This window comes from Petaurus breviceps, unplaced genomic scaffold (assembly GCF_028583685.1).
Source record: "Petaurus breviceps papuanus isolate PSGF00001 unplaced genomic scaffold, PetGlider_PUasm1.0 174, whole genome shotgun sequence".
Lineage (NCBI taxonomy): Eukaryota > Metazoa > Chordata > Mammalia > Diprotodontia > Petauridae > Petaurus > Petaurus breviceps.
This window is the reverse complement of record NW_027185761.1, coordinates 6,308,636-6,325,048: the sequence shown is the minus strand read 5'-3', so window position 1 is coordinate 6,325,048 and position 16,413 is coordinate 6,308,636. Positions and strand designations below refer to the sequence as shown.

The window sequence follows — 16,413 nt, the reverse complement described above, 5'->3', positions numbered from 1 at the left end:
TAAGGGAGGAGAATTTCTATTGCTATAGATTTAAAACCCCCATTAGTATCTCTTCCATATTTTTTCAGTTAATAACCAAATATTCAGCCAAACCTAATTAGGTATTAGAAAAAAGGTTATTAACTAAGGTGGTGTAATTGGTAGAAAACATAACCTCTAAAAGTCTATGAAACTCTCTTACCAGTAAACACAGCATCCATAAGGAAGTGAGATCAAACATAGAAAACATACATAAATAATGGTGCTATTTAGAAGACCTCTTGCTGGAGTTCTCCAAATTTTCTACTTAAATACAGTGAAACCTTTTAATAGTCTCTTTCTTATAGAGATATCAATCTTCATTCAATTTGTTTCTGTCTCCCAATGAAAAAAAAATAGTATCCCTTGGTTCAGGGACATTGCTAGGATGTCGTTGGAATAATGGGAAGTCCTTACACCTGAAGATCACAAGGTTCTCTTCCAGTAAAGGAAGGAGTCATGATATGGTGAGAATTAATTATATTGGGAAGTTCATTAAGCTAAATGACACTATAGATCAATTTTTAAAATTAAGGATAGCCACAAGGATAGACCCTTTCTTTTTTCCATTTTTTAATTTATTTTTAACACATTCATTTCCACAAGATTTTGAGTTACAAATTTCTCCCTTTCTTTCCCCTAACCCCACCTCAAGATAATGAGCCTACTGAATACCTGTTCCCCCAATATGTTCTCTCTGATATCCTCCCCACCTCCCACAAACTTTCTAGTAAGGAAAGATGGATTTCTTTACTCCAGTGCTGGTATATCTTATTTCCCCGTTGTATTAAAAAACAAAACCAAAAAAATTTTTTTTTAATATTTGTTTTTAAAACTTTGATTTCCAGATTCTCTCCCTTCCTCCATCCCACCCACCCTCACTGGGAAGACAAGCAATTCAATAGAGGTTATACATGTGTAGTTTCACAAAATGTTTCCACAGTAGTTATATTGTGAAAGACTAACTATATTTCCCTCCACCATTTCCTGCCCCCCACTTATTTTATTTTCTACTTTGATGCTGTCCTTTTTCAAAAGTATTTGTATCTAACTACCCTCTCTCCCAATCTTCCCTCCCTTTTATCATCCCCACTCTCATCCCTTTTCCACCTACTTTCCTGTAGGGTAAGGTACCCAATTGAGTGCATATGTTATTCCCTCCTTAAGCCAAATTCAATGAGAATAATATTGACCCATTCCCTTTCACTTTTCTGCTATTCCACTTCATTGTAAAAGTTTTCTCTTACCTCTTTTATATAATATAATTTACGCTATTCTATCTCTCCCTTTTTCCTTCTCCCAATATGTTCCTCTCACACCTCTTAATTTCATATTTTAGATGTCATCCCTTCCTATTCAACTAATCCTGTGCCCTCTGTCTATGTATGCATGTACACACATATACACACACTCACGTATATATTTATATACACATACACCCCCCAATACATACATATATATGTACGTCTACACACACACACACACACACACACACAGACATAGATATTCTCTCCAACTTTCCTCATACTGAGAAAAGTCTCATGAGTTACAATTATCTTTTTTTTTTCAGGTAGTCATATAAATAGTTCAACTTTAATTTCCTTATGATTTACTTTTCCTGTTTACATTTTCATGCTTCTCTTGCTTCTTGTATTTGAAAGTCAAATTTTCTATTAAGCTCTGTTTATTTTTTTTTATCAAGAATGCTTGAAACTCCTCTATTTCATTGAATGACCACATTTTCCCCTGAAGTATTATATTCGCTTTTGGTGGGTAGGTGATTCTTGGTTTTAATCCTAGCCCCTTTAGGCTCTGGAATATCATATTCCAAGCCCTTTGATCCCTTAATATAGAAACTACTAAATCTTGTGTTAGCCTGATTGTGTTTCCACAATACTTGAAGTGTTTCTTCCTGGCTATTTGTAATATTTTCTCCTTGACCTGGGAACTCTGGAATTTGGCTATGATATTCCTAGAAGTTTATATTTTGGGATATTTTTCATAGGTGATGGGTGAATACTTTCAATTTCTATTTTGTGCTCTAGTTCCAGAAGATCAGGACAATATATCTTGAGAATTTCTTGAAGGATTATTTCTAGGTTCTTTTTTTGACCATGGCTTTATGGTAGTCCAATACTTTTTAAAATATCTCTCCTGGATCTATTTTCCAGTGCAGTGGTTTTTCCAATGTAATATTTCACATTGCCTTCCATTTTTATCATTTGGTTGTATCAGTTTTACATCATCTAGGTTTCTTATAAAGTGATTAGCTTCCCTTTTCTCCACTCATCAAATTTTCAATCTTTGATCTTCAAAATTTTGAAGGCATTATTCTCTTCAGTGAGTTTTTTTAAATTCCTTTTCCATCTGGCTAATTTGACTTTTTTAGGTATTCTTATCATTGGCCTTTTGAGACTCTTTTGCTTTTGAGTTACTGTATTTTAAGGTGTTATTTTCTTCAGTCAGGCTATTGACTTGCTTTTCATGACTTTGTTGCATCATTTTCATTTTTCTTCCCAATTTTTCCTCCTCCTCTCTTACTTGATTTTCAAAATCCTTCTTGAGCTCCTCCATGGCCTGCAACAAATTTATATATTTCTTGGAAGTTTTTAATGGAGTTTGGCTTTGTTGTCTTCTTCTGATTCCATGCTTTGATCCTTTTTGTCCCCCCAAATAGATTCTATAATCTGTGCTTCTTCTATTTGCTCATCTTGCCAGCCATTTACTTGACTTTTTTGTTCTTTGCCATGGTATAACTCTGCTTCTACAGTGAAGAGAACTGTGTCACAAATTTCTGGTGTTTTCACAGTTGTCAGAGCTGTTGTCAGAACTTTGAGGATTGTGCCCTCTCTACAACCACCATAAGCTCTGCCACACTGGCATTCCTCACCCCAGAACCACCACCCAAGACTGCAACACAGATCCAAGCAGGTCAGAGCAAGAGTGATTACTCCCCTGAATGGTTTCTTGGTCCCCCTAATATCTTCAGGCTAGGGGCTCTGGACCAGCCACATGGCAGCAGTTGTATCCACAGCATTTCTGCCTCCTCTGCCATCCTGGTGTCAGAGACTGGACCACACTCTTCTCTCACTTAGTTCCAACAGAGTTCCCTAATAACCTTTCACTTTCCTTTTGGCGTTTATGGGTTGGGAAATCTGGAAACTGCCACAGCTGCTGGTGATTCACTCTCCTGAGGTTTTCTCTGGCTGGTCTGGGCTGCTGTCTAAGTCTGGGTGGCCACAGTTCCTGGCAGACTGCAAGGCTGCCTTCAGTGGGAGATGTATTTCTCTCTGTCACTGTGTGGGTTCTGTAGCTCTAAAATTTATTTAGAATCATTTTTTACAGGTGTTGGAGGTGGTTGGAGCAGGAGATTAAGAAAGTTCCTGTTTTTACTCTGCCATCTTGAATACTGAGAGTCTTTCTTAAAATTATGATGGTGATAATTGGGTCTAGAAGAATGGACTTCAAGATAGATTTATGTGTTGTGTGAACTTGGATGGGAATAAATAATACCATATTTAAATTTACTAAACTTTAGTTCTCTTTATAACTCTTTTTATCATATTTTTATGCATTTAAAGCATTATTCTGAACAGGGATCCACAGATTTTGCTACATTTTAAAATGTGTATATGATACAAAAATAAATTAAAGAAACTAGGGGATCTAGAGAAAATAAGCATGTGAATCTCCTACAATATTTCTCCCTGAGTGTAATCTATTTGAATCAACAAGTAAAAGTACATAGATGGGGGTGGAGTCAGGCAAGACAGGTCAGGAGAGAATATGTTTATGAAAAAGGGATAGTAGATATTGTCATTAGGCATTGTTTTTATCACTATTATAACCCTGGATTTTTTGTTTATTTTTGTTTTCTTTTTATTTATTTGTTTTTTACTCTAATCCAACCCTTTCCCTTCCCCAGCCATAGGTTGTCAGGAGTCAAGGCCTAGTGCCTACTTTTTTTCAGGTGCCTTTAATTTGGAACCTCTGGTAATGAACTTAGATCTGTCATTCTTCAGAGACTGTGCTCTGCAGAGAAGAGATAGATTTGGAATGATGGCTCTGAAATACCTGAAACAATTTTGTGACTTCATATTCTTAACAAAATTAACCATTTTAAATGCCTTTTAAATTTTAAAAATATTTTAACATGAGTATAAAAGATGAAAGCACCCTATTTGTGGTATCATTTTTGCTGAAACAGTGATGCCTACTTGATAAAAAATGCTTTATTATCTATTGTCTGTAGAATCTGATTTATATTAGTAACTGCTATAGTAGCCTTGGCTATATGATCTATGAAAGTCAATTAGTGCTCTCACAGAAATTGAAAATATTGGAGCTATATACTATTCTTTTTCTGTATCTGTCTTTATCTGCTTGTTTATATCTCTGTGTCTCTACACTCTCCGTGTCTTCTGCTTCTGTCCCTATCACTCTGTCTTCCCTCTGTGACTTTATCTATCTCTCTGTCTCTGTGTCTCTGTCTCTCTGTGTGTCTGTTTCTGTCTCGGTCTTTCTCTGTCTCTTTTGGTCCTTGTCTCCCTCCGTGTCTCTGGTTATTTTTTTTTTTTGTAATTTCACTCAAAGGGATTTCCCATAGCATCCTAAATCACTACTATTTGCTGCAGTATCCAACTTTTGAAGTGTTTACGTACTGAAGTAGAAAAGTCTATATCATCTGCTGATTCATTCTGGTCTAATATGTATTCTGGTTAAACATGTCACAATGTTGCCATAATTTCCCTGATGGGATGAGATCGAATCTATACTATTATTTACATTCAGATGCTGTTGCCAATAGCAACAATTTCAGAGGGTTGCCTAATATAAAATTACTTTGGAATTGTCTGTGTTTGTAAATGAATGTGTTTGGCATATGGTAATCCGTAACACTTTAATGAAAGGCTGGATCTCTCTGCAATTGGCTTTTCATTTTTTTCTTATCCAACTTAAATCACCAAATTTGCAACATATCAGATTTTATTTCTCCCAGGGATTGATATGTATTTGGATAAAATGTGGAGAAAATCACAAGTGAATTTTTGTTTTTCCTGGGGAGCTTTATGAAATTTTCCTTTTGAGAAAATCATGTTTCCTCTTCATATCCTGAGTAGTTTATACACAGCCAAAGAATGAAATCAAATGTAAGTTATAAAAATAGTATCAAGTAAGCAGTAATTTTATTTCATACTATTTTTACTTCAAACAGTTAAGAATCAATAGCTTTTCAGATCTCACAGATTTTACTTTCTACTTGTGTGATCTAACTGAAAAAATCCTTTACCAAATTTCCAATGAACATCAAATATTTAAAAGAATGGACTCTTCTAGTCTTGAGACCTCAAAATTCAAAGTAGTGTATAGATGTTTTAAATAGATATCTTATTCTGAAATCATATATCACCTATGAGAGTCATACAAAATATTAAATGATTCCCACCTCTCACTGCGCTGGGAAAAGTGGTATTAATATATCAATGACGTAAAATTGCATTTAAAACCTCAACAGAAAAAAAAATTAAAAACTTTAGAGGAATTATATTAAAAACTGTCAGAATCATAATGAATGAAGGAATGGAATGGCATTTTTGATGAATGGTAAGGATGAGGTTTTCAAGAATTTATAATATATACAACTTCTCTGAATGTCCCTCTGAAATAAAATTATTGTGTAAGTGTAAGGTTATTTAAAGTTTGAACTCTGATTATTTTTATATGTAATTTTCCAAGTTTTTATTTTTGTATATTCTCTTTTTCAACTATTCTAATAAGGGCTTACGTTGTCAGGTTGTAACATTCGATAGAGTACGTAGATTGGGAATCAGGAAGATCTGGGTTAAAATTCCTTAGATTCATAAGAAAGAAGAACCGCGGGGTGGAGCCAAGATGGCGGAGTAGAAGCAGGAAATTCTGTGACCTCCTGTATCAGCAATGCTATATTCACAATGCCTATGGAAATTACAGATATGCTGATGTAATTATCCTTCACAAAATACATCAGGCTTGCTATATGGGGAAATAAGCTAGAAAATTTATTAAAATACCTAATTGAGTCCCAAAACCAGAAAGTGAAAGCCATCAGAGTAGTTATGAAAATGGCACAGGTAGATTAAGTAGAAAGCACCCACATTCTCAAGCCTTTAAAACAGAACAGGCTACCTCAGGCAAAGGTCCTACTCTCCCCACTCACAGCAACCACCCAGCGTCCAGGAAGCGCGCTCCCAGCAGCTCCGGCCCCTGGCAGTATTCAGCAGGAGTCCTTAGCAGAAATTCTGGGTGACTCAAAAAGGGCTTTGAGATGCCACTGCCTCTGCTGCTGCTGCTGTCGCCGTCGCTGCCACTGCTAGCCACAGCAGGAACTCTAGCTTGGCTTCCATTTCCTCTTGCGCCACCCCTTCCTGCTACTTCAGCAAGTCCAATGGGGCATGGAAGATCCTTAAATCCCATAACCCTTATACCTCCCTCCACAACAACCTCAAATACCTATAAAATATGACTCTAAACAAATTTTAGAGCTACAGAACCCACAAAATGACAGAGAGAAACATATCTACTGCTGAAGGCAGCCTGGCAGGCTGACAGGAAGGGTTCATCATAGAGTGCTGGGAGCTGAGCTCAGTCCCACATGAGCTATGTGGTTTTGGCCCCAGGGAGGCAGCAGCAATCAGAGACTTCAGGAGAGTGAATCACCAGGAGCTGTAGTAGTTTCCAGATTTTCAAGACAAAAACACCAAAAAGAAAGTAAAAGGTCAGTCAAAACTCTGTTGAAAAGAAAGGGCGTGGTCTGGCCTCTGCCCCTGGAGCAAGAGGTAGCAGAAGCACAGAGGCTGAGGCTATAGCATCTTATGCATTGGTGTCTCAGGTGCTCCTGGCCTACAGATCATAGCCGGGGCAAGCAACTATTCAGAGGGGAATCACTCTGGCTTTGACCTACTTGTATCTGGATTACTTTCTTGGGTGGTGGTCCTGAGGCGAGAAATGCCAATTTGCCAGTGTGGTGTTTATAGTGAGGTGCCCTTCTCAGACCTCGGGGGACAACATTTGTGAAAGCCCTAAGGATTGGGGACAAAGCTCTCCTCTCTGGAAGCAGAGTTCTACCTTGGCAAAAATCTCAAAAGTCAAGTAATTGACCGGCAATATGAACAAGCAGAAGAAGCACAAACAGAACACAGAATACTTTTATGGAGACAAAAAGGAAAAAAAGCATGGAATAGGAAGAAGACCAAGTCAGAACTCCTGCATCAAAAGCTTCCAAAAATATGAACTGGTTATAGGCCATTGAGGATCTCAAGAAGGATTTTGAAAATCAAGTAAGAGAAGTGGGGGAAAAACTGGGACAAGAAAGGAAAATGATGCAAGAAAATCATGAAAAGAAAGTCACTAAAATGACTGAAGAAAATAACAACTTAAAAAAAAAAGACTAACTCAAAAGACAAAAGAGGCCCAAAAATACAATGATGAGAAGAATGCCTTAAAAACCTGAATTTCAAAAACTCACTGAAGAGAATAATTCCTTCAAAATTAGATTGGAGCAAATAGAAACTAATGACATTATGAAAAATCAATATGCTATAAAACATTCCAAAGAAATGAAAAAAATAGAAGGCAATGTGAAATATTTCATTGGAAAAACCACTAACCTGGAAAATAGATCCAGGAGAGATTATTTTTTTGTAGTTTACATTTTTTTTTATTTTTTTAGTTTACATCATTCATTTCCACAAGATTTTGAGTTACAAATTTTCTCCCCGTTTTTCCCCTACCCACCACCACAAAAAAGCAATCCCACTGAATATACCCTCCCCCAGTCTTGTCTCTCCCATATCTTCCCCCATACCCCTCCGAATTTCCAGTAGGGCATGTTGGATATCTATGCAACAGTGCCTGTGTATCTTATTTCCCAGTTACATGTAAAACACCACCACCACCAATAATAATAATAATAACATATTTTTAAACATTTTATTTTAAACTTTTGGATTCCAGATTCTTTCCCTACCTCCCTCATCACCCACCCTTACTGGGAAGATAAGCAATCAATATATGTTGTATATGTGTAGCTATGAAAAACATTTCCATAGTAGATATATTGTGAAAGACTGACTATATTTCCCTCCATCCCATCCCACACCACTTGTTCTATTCTCTACTTTGATCCTGTCCCTTTTCAAAAGTGGGGCTTCTAATTTCCCTCCCAGGCCCAGACTGCCATCCCTTCCATCATACCCCCTCCCATTCCCTTCCCCCTTACTCATCTGTAGGGTGAGATACCCTATTTAGTGTGTATGTCTTTCCCTCCCTAACCCAAATTCATTGAGAATAAAGTTGACTCATTGCCTTTTTCCTTCATGTTCTTACCCTCTATTATAACAGTTTTTCCCTTGGCTCTTCTATTTGAGATAATTTACCCCATTCTATCTCTCCCCATCTCCTCTCATTATATTCCACTCTCACCTCTTAATTTCACCTTTTAAGTATTATCGCTTACTATTTAACTGGTCCTGTACCCTCTATCTACTCTATCTATGTATACCTATACACAAATATACACATAATCACATATATCCTCCTATATAGACACACATACACACATTTCTATTCTCTTCAATTATTCTCATATTGATAAATGTTTCATAAGTTAAAATTATTGTTTTTCCCTGAACTAATGTAAGTAGTTCAACTTTGAGAAGTTCCTTATGATTTCTTTTCCCTGTTAACCTTCTCATGCTTTTCTTGCTTCTTGTATCTGAATGTTAAATTTTCTATTCAACTCTGGTTTTTTCATCAAGAATGCTTGAAAGTCCTCTATTCATTTGAATGACCATATTTTCCGCTGAAACATGATGCTCAGTTTTGTTTGGTACCTGATTATTGGTTTTAATCCCAACTCCTTTGACCTCCAGAATATCATATTCCAATCCCTTTTATTCCTCAGTGTAGAAGCTGCCAGGTACTCTCTTATACTAATTGTATTTCCACAGTATTCAAATTGTTTCTCCCTGGCTTCTTGTAATATTTTCTCCTTGATCTGGGAACTCTGGAAACTGGCTATAATATTCGTATGAGTTTTCTTTTTGGGAACTTTTTCAAGAAGTGATCGGTGGGTTTTTTCAACCTCTATTTTGCCCTCTAGTATTAAAACATCAGGTCAATTTTTGTTAGAATTTCTTGAAGGATGATTTCTAGGTTCTTTTTTTGATCATGGCTTTCAGGTAGTCCAACAATTTTTAAATTATCTCTCTTGGATCTATTTTCCAGGTCAGTGTTTTTTTTTAAATGAGATATTTCACATTGCCTTCTATTTTTTCATTTGTTTGGATCTGTTTAATAGTATCTTTATTTCTAACAAAATCACTAGCTTTCATTTGCTCAAATCTAATTCCGAAGGAATGATTCTCTTCAGGGAGCTTTTGAGATTCTTTTTCCTTCTGGAAAATTAGGCTTTTTAAGGCATTCTTCTCCTTATTTGCTTTTTGAGCCTGTTTTGCCATTTGAGTTAGTTTTTTTTTTTTTTTTTTGCTGAAATGCTTTTACTCTTTGTTACAAGAAATGGTTTGCTGGGCAGGAGACAGAATTGCTCATTAGTAAAGGGGATATAAAAACAAAAGATCCTTCATTTTTTAAGGTGCTTGGGCACATGGCAATTACTGTCAACTTAGCTTAATGATTGGCAGGGTGGCCGAGGAGCGTAGCCACAGAATGGAAGCTGTTCTGTGAGACTCTATTCCTTGTCTTAGCCAATAGGGCTGAGTCTCCAAGGCAGACTCTGTGGGGACTGTGCTACTGACTCAGCAGGTGCTTGTATGGCTCACCGATTTACTGAGGAAGGAAAGCCATAGTGGATATGCTGAGAAGGGAGATAACCAGCGTGGGCCATGTTTCTGCTTATGGAGAAGGGCTTGATGGCAGATGAGGAGAGATTTTCTTTTTCAAATTAGAAGGCTGCATTTATTTAGTTAGGATGAAGAGGGTAGTAGGGAGGAACATCAGAGACAAGCATAAACAAATGTTGAATGTGTCCAGCACAGCAAAGACATGGCCTCTTTTCAGAAAATATTTGCCCCAAGGGAAACAGAGATGTGAACCTCTAGTGGGCTCGCAGGACTGTGGTGAACTGGACCTAAACACAGGCATCTCAGGGTTTGGCAAACAAAGAAGTATTCCCACTCTGGTTTCAGTCGCTGAGGTCCCAGCACGGCCCTAGCAGGGAGCACAGGGAATCGAGCAGGCCTAGCAGGGGCAGCAGGCGCACCGCTACAGGCCTCAGCAGGCCCTACACAGGAAACCCATTGAGGGGAGGGGGATGACTTCAAATGCCAGTGTCAGATGGACTGTCCCAAGCTGAGCAGACCACCATGGGGGCTTCGGCCCCTCTTTTCCCATTTACCAAAGAAGACCACCCAGCAGAACCGAGGTGGAGTTTGCCAAGGGGCTGCTCCAGCCAGGTCAGAGAGGCACAGGGGGTTTTCTGGGACCATGTGAGGCAAGTCTACAGCCCTTTGGACATGCCCCTAAACATAATGCTTTTAATAATGGCATGATTCACTTGTTCAAGGGACAGGAAAGTTTAGAGGAACTTGGAAGTCTGGGGATTTCATGGGAGTCCAGGAAGCCTCAGGACTGGGATCGGAAAGGTGGTCATCAGAGAACAAGGGCTAAGCCTACAAAGAGGAGGGGAATCAGTATGGCCCGCTCCCTGTGCTGGTGCCCAGGTAGGAATACAGCTGTCTATCCTCCCATTCTACTGAACAAGGAACACGACAAATGAACACATGTCACAGGAGCCATCCCGTACAGACGGACTTCCTCCATAACCACTCTGCATGCTCAGACAGTAGCCTACTACCCTAGAAGATGCTGGTGGAAGTGGTGAGATGCCTTCCAATGTAGATCTCCAACCCAGTGGTGAAGAAGTGAGAAAGCAGCAGGGACAGGAGGAAAACCTTCAGAAACTCTGCCGAGAAGATGCTCCCTTTCTTTATGACACTCATATTTCTCATGCTGAGCATGGCTGAGCACTTTGGGTGCTTAAAAAGAACTCCTTTGGGGGGATGTTTTTAGGCCAGCTGGACAGCCCCAAATCAGGTCTGAGTTCTTCAGGAAGCTCTCCACTTCTTTCTGTCTTTCCAAATAATCTTCTTCAGACTGGGAGCTGTTCTTCTTTCCAATGCTGTGAGTATCCATTTCAGAAGTTCTGTTAATATCTTGGGGTGTCTGTGAATGAGGTGAGCTGTCACAGTGAGAACTCTTGGAGCTGTTCTGTCTGGACTCATGCTGAGCATCCAGAAGGATGTTCTCCATGTCCCCATTATAGGCTGAGATCAAAGTTTGCACTGTGGCTGTTGCCATTACTGCTGAAGTGCAGCTCCACCCAAGAACCCTGCAGGTTCTCCTTGGGCAGGGACTGCCTGCTCTGTGTCATGGTCTGGCCTGGCCAGGAAGGGCCTTGGGGGTGGCTGCAGACTGCAGGGAGCACGCCGGATCACATGGCCGCTGCTGCCTGGGCTGTTGCTGCAGCAGCTGCTGCTGGCCCACAGTGACATCGGATGGGGCATTAGTCTATTTTTTAAGGTATTATTTTCTTCAGTCAGGTTTTTGACTCTCATTTTATAATTTTCTTTCATCATTATTGTTTCTCTTCTCAATTTTTCCTCCATTTCTCTTATTTGGTTTTCAAAATCCTTCTTAGGCTCCTCTATGACCTGTAAGCAGCTTATTCTTTTCTTGGAAGCTTCTGTTGCAGGTGTTCTGACTTCACTGTCTTCCTCCTGTTCCATGCCCTGATCCTTTTTGTCCCCAAAAAAGAAGTCAAAAGTTTGATTACTCTTCTTGCCTTGCTTCCCTCATTTTCTCATGTTGCCACTCAGTTACTTGATTTTTGAGTTTTTTGCCACAGTAGAATTCTGCTACCAGAGAGGGGAGCTTTGTCCCAAATGCTGGAGTTTTCTCACCTGCTGGAGCTATTAGTTAGGTGCCTTCTCTGAAGCCTACCCAGCTTCTTGCAAACTGGTCATATAACCCAGGACCTCCACCCTAGACCTCAATCCAGATCCAAACAGGTTAAAGCATGAGCAATAACCCCTCAGACAAGTTTCTTGGTCCCCCTACAATCTGTAGGCCAGGAACTCTGAGGCAACCAAGTGGCTGTGGCTACACTCCTGCCATGCCTCATCTGCTTCTCACCCCAGGGGCAAAGGCTGACCACACTCCCCAATTCCCAGGTCCCAAAGACCACACTTCACTGACCTCTCACCTTGTCCTTAGCATCTATGGGTTGATAATTCTGGAAACCACCACAACTGCTGGTTATCGGAAGTCCCTCCAACTGGGTGGATGGTTTTGGGCACCATGAGCCTAAAACCTGTGGCTCACACTGGGCTGGGCTTGGTTCCCAGAGGGCTGTGCTGGCCGCTTCCTTCCAGCCTGCTGTGCTATCCTCAGTGGGAGGTTAGCTTCTCTGTTTAGTGGGTTCTGTAACTTCAATGTTTGTTCAGAGTCACCTTTTACATGAATTGGAGGAGGGGGAGCAGGAGTTGCGTGGACATCCTGTTTCTACTCCGCCATCTTGACTCCTAGGAATATTTTATCCAAATTCCAGAGTTTCCAGGTCAAGGAGAATATATTACAGGGAGCCAGAAAAGAACAATTTGAATTTTGTGGAAACACAATCAGGATGACAAAAGGTCTAGCAGCTTCTACATTAAGGGATTGAAGGGCTTGGAATATTATATACCAGAAGTTAAAGGATCTAGGATTAAAACCAACAATCACCTACACAGAAAAACTGAGTATAATGTTTCAGGGGAGGTTATGGTTAATCAGTGAAATAGAGGACTTTCAAGCATTCTTGATGAAGAAAATAGAGTTGAATAGCAAATTTGGCTTTCAAATACCAGAAGCAAGAGAAGAATGAGAAGGTAAACAGGGAAAAGAAATCATAAAGAACTTATTAAAATTGAACTATTTACATTCCTACATAGAGACATATATATATATATACACATATAAATACATACATAGGTTTATATAAGAGGTTATATGTGTTTATAAATACATAAGTGTGTGTATTTATGTGTACATGTATATATAGACAGAGGGCATAGGATCAGTTGAATAGGAAGGGATAATATCTAAAAAATAAAATTAAGATCTGAGAGAGGAATATAATGAGAAGACATAGGAAGAGAAAAAATAGGGTAAATTATCTCATATAAAAGAGGTAAGAGAAAAATGTTACAAGGGAGGTCAAGAGCAGGAAGGCAAAAGGTCAATGTTACTCTCATTGAATTTGACTTAAGGAGGGCATAACATACATGTCAAATTGGATATATTTCCTTATAGGAAAGTATGGGGAAGAGGATAAGAAGAGGGATGATAGAAGGGAGGGCAGAATGAGGGAGAGGGTAGTTAGAAGTGGAAAATTTTGAAAAGGGACAGGGTCAAAGTAGAAAATAGAATAACTATCGAGTGGGATAGGATTGAGGGAAAAATAGTCAATCTTTTACAATATATCAACTATGGCAATGTTTTGCATAACTACACATGTCTAAACTATATTGAATTACTTTTCCTCCCAGTTGGGGTAGGTGACAAGGGAAGAAGGGAAAGAATCTGGAAGTCAAAGTTTTAACATCAAATGTTTAAAAAATTGCATATGTATACACACACACACACATACACACACACACACATATATATATATATACACACACACATACATGCAACTGGGAAATAAGATATACAGGCACTGGGGTATAGAAATCCATCTTGCCCTACTAGAAAGTGAGAGCGGGCATGGTGGAGGATACGAGAGACAAGATTGGGGGAAGGGGTATTCAGTAGGATCTATCTTTTGCAGTAGTGGATAGGGGAAATATGGGGAGAAAATTTGTAACTCAAAATCTTATGGAAATGAATGTTGAAAACTAAAAATAAGCAAAATTAAAAAAAAAAACCTTAGATTCCTTTTATGAATATATTTATATGCACAGATGTATACATATATACACAATATGCGTGTATAAGTGAACATATTTGCATATGTATGTACATATGTTGTAAACTTTACATACATTGTATGTTCACTTCTATTCAGAGTCTCAGACAAATCTCTGATTTATTACATGGGTTATATATGGGTAAATAAACGTGCCTATCTGTTAGACAAAGATGTAAACTAGCTCCATCTTTTGCACGTTTGATGTTTTCTCTAGCTCTGTGTAGGTTTGCATATCGAAGCTTGTATCAATATCAAGCATAATGTCTGTAGACCATCTGTATGACAGCAAGGAATGAGTCCAATATTCTGTGCTTTTATGGGATAGTAAACCTTCATCGAAAGCATTATACTCAATTTTCACCTTCCCAACCCTCACTTTGGACCTTCCAGCATGTTCCTTTACCTGTCTTGAATGTGCTAAATCCTTTTAGGAATCTCATTACGATATACAAATATGAACATAGATACACAATTGGTCCATCTTTCGCTTCCTATACTGAGGGTGCAAGTTCACCACTTAGCAATCTGGATAATGGAATATGATCATAAGAAACTGATCGACTTTCTCACCTAGTTTTATCAAACACAAACCATGTTATAGTGATGTCCAGGTGGATAGATATTTCTATACTTGTTTAGTTGAATCTCATTGTGATAGAGTCCATGAATTCATAATATGGATGTCTGGGGTCAATATCATACCCCATAAAAGAGCAAAATCAATTGGTTCACTCAAGGCTAGAAATTAGCTTAGGACATTCTAACCCTAATGGACTAAATAGCAGCATACATCTTTGGATCAGAAGAGCTAAACATGCATTAGCACAGCTCTTTTAGATCTCAAGTTTATTACAGCACTAGGGCCTTATCACTTAACAATGACTCCAATTTTATCATCGTTAGCTCTTCAGGTTGAGAAGCCTATTTCTTTTCATGTCTCTTGTTCATTTTCATTTACTAACAAATGTAGCCACAGCTTGGGATGTTAACGGAAGAGATGACTAATGAAAGCTAAATAATCATAAAAGGAAAATTCCCGTGAACTGGGTAAACAGAAGAATTACAAATGTGATGAATAGGAATAAGATGCTGCAGAAATTGATATTACCAAGCATATCATTTCAGACACATTTCAATACTCATAACAATTACCAAGAATCAGCAACATTGCACAGCTAATCAACTGCATCTGTTCATCTTCACAGCTGTTAAATAGTTGGAAAAAAAATGTCAAAAAGATTTCCATTCTCATTCCAACTCTGTTCCAGTCCTTGTGATTGTAATGAATACTTATTCTGGGATGAGGAATATGGTACAGTGTCATGGAGGAAATTTAAGGCAAGGATTGTTGGAATGCCTGTGAAGTAAAGCCTTAAAGAGAAAGGCTTGAGGGACAATAATTTGATATAGAACTTTCCATAATTTTGAGCTTATAAAATTTCATGTTCAAGAAAGCACATTTGTAGTCATGGGAGCTCAATTAGAGGCCTAACTTTGCCGATTATTAGATTCTTACCATAACTACTTTACTTAACTTCTCTGAATCTGTCTCCTCATCTCCTCATCTGTAAAATGGTGGGAACAATCATATTTATAATATAGAACAAAGAGGCCTATTGTGAATAAATTATGCTAGTACAACATCAATTATTATTATTATTATTATTTTGTATAGTATAACTTCTGGACATTCTGATACCTGCATTGTATTCACAGCATTTTAAAGCTCTTTCTAGGCTTTACCCGGAAAAAGTCTCTTGCAAAAAGGGTTTATCTTTTTTGAAGGACACATGGGGAAAGATGAAAAGGAAAAGAAGACATGGATACTTTTAATATTTACCAATAAAAGGAGTAAATGTGTCCATGAAATTATCAGATATTTACATTATTACACATTTAAAACTTCAACTATATATAATATAGGTTCTTTTCTTAAATTGTATATCTAATTTTATTTTATATGAATTCAGTGTAGATATAGTATCTATTCTCCTTTGGATTTTGTTGTTCTGCCATTTCTGACTCTTTATGACTCCATTTGTGGTTTTCTTGGCAAAGACACTGGAATCATTTGCCATTTATCCTCCAGCTCATTTTACAGATGAGTAAACTGATCCAAATAGGAATAACTAACTTGCCCAGAGTCATACAGTTAGTATCAGGTCAGATTTTAACTCAGATTAAGAAATCTTACTCTAGGTTCAGAACTCAATACATTCAGCCACCAAGCTCCTCCCTTTTGAATTTACTAACAGGAAATAGAGGTGTGTCACATTCTGACATGTCTGATACTTAGAGACAGTATATGAAAATATGATTTTTGTCATCACCTCAATTTAAGTTGAGTGACATGGAAGAAAAACACTAATGTGATAAACTTTCAAATTCTA

The 16,413-nt window shown here is 38.1% G+C and overlaps 1 pseudogene; it reads right to left on the bottom strand.

Annotated features, from left to right (window-relative positions):
* Window positions 1-10,871: 10,871 nt before the first annotated feature.
* Window positions 10,872-11,446, bottom strand: LOC138158376 (BCL2/adenovirus E1B 19 kDa protein-interacting protein 3-like; annotated as a pseudogene).
* Window positions 11,447-16,413: the final 4,967 nt, after the last annotated feature.